The following is a 1,160-nucleotide window of genomic DNA, read 5'->3' on the forward strand; positions in this document are numbered from 1 at the left end:
ATTCCTATCGATGCTACTATTATTATTATTATTATTATATTATTATTATTATTACTATTATTAATCAGGTCGCTGCCGTGAATCGAACTCGGAACCTTGGGGTTAGTAGCCCGCGCTCTTAACCACTACGCCATATGCCCATTGTGTTAACAACAAACAAGATGAGGACGAATATCCGTCAAATGTAAATAATGTAAATAATGTAAATAATTTCTCATCTCTTAAATATAGAACAGATATATTTTGATGTATTATTTCTAACGAATACATTGAACCACTCATAAGACGTTTTAAAAAAAGTAATCTAAGGATATACTAGAATATATCCCACAAAACACACTTTGCTCTTGTCAACGTGTGATCGCCATTTTCAAGGAGTATGATTTGAGAACTTTCAAATATTTCATAAATTCATAAAAGCAGTTGAGTGAAAGATAAACCTATTGTTAGAGACACTGGCATTGTTCCGCGTTATAGAAGCTGTGGATAATATAGTCGAGACATGGGATGAAGTGAAAGCCTAAGTTATGAATGAGTTTTTTTTTAGAAAAACATGTGTCCGTGACGGTAAAAGTTTTCCACTAGCAGGAAGTCGGTATCAAGTTCAGTAAGATTCTGACGCTGGCAAATGCTGTAGAAATCATCGATGATGTAGCTGAGTTCCTTGCTTCTGTCTTTACTTCAAAACATTTTATTTTTTAGCAAATGACTATAAAAAGTACATGAACATTTTATTATATAATAGCTTATACTTGAAGAATTAAAAGTTTGTCAGCATACAAAAACACATTACATGTATATCAAAAAGCTGAAATAGAACAACTAATTTTGACTAAGTTTATTTGAGAAGGTGGCGCCATTAGAACAAGAACGAGCTGCAGAGCAATAAAATAGAATTTCCACCCAAAAAAGACGGACGAAATACCTATTTCTTTACTGCCCACAAGGGTTCTACACACAGAGGGGACAAACAAAGACAGACAAACGGATTAAGTCGATTATATCGACCCCAGTGCGTAACTGGTACTTATTTAATCGACCCCGAAAGGATGAAAGGCAAAGTCGACCTCGGCGGAATTTGAACTCAGAACGTAACGACGGACGAAATACCGTTAAGCATTTCATCCGGCGTGCTAAAGATTCTGCCGGCTCGTCACCTT

The sequence above is a fragment of the Octopus bimaculoides genome, chromosome 1 (assembly GCF_001194135.2).
Source record: "Octopus bimaculoides isolate UCB-OBI-ISO-001 chromosome 1, ASM119413v2, whole genome shotgun sequence".
NCBI lineage: Eukaryota > Metazoa > Mollusca > Cephalopoda > Octopoda > Octopodidae > Octopus > Octopus bimaculoides.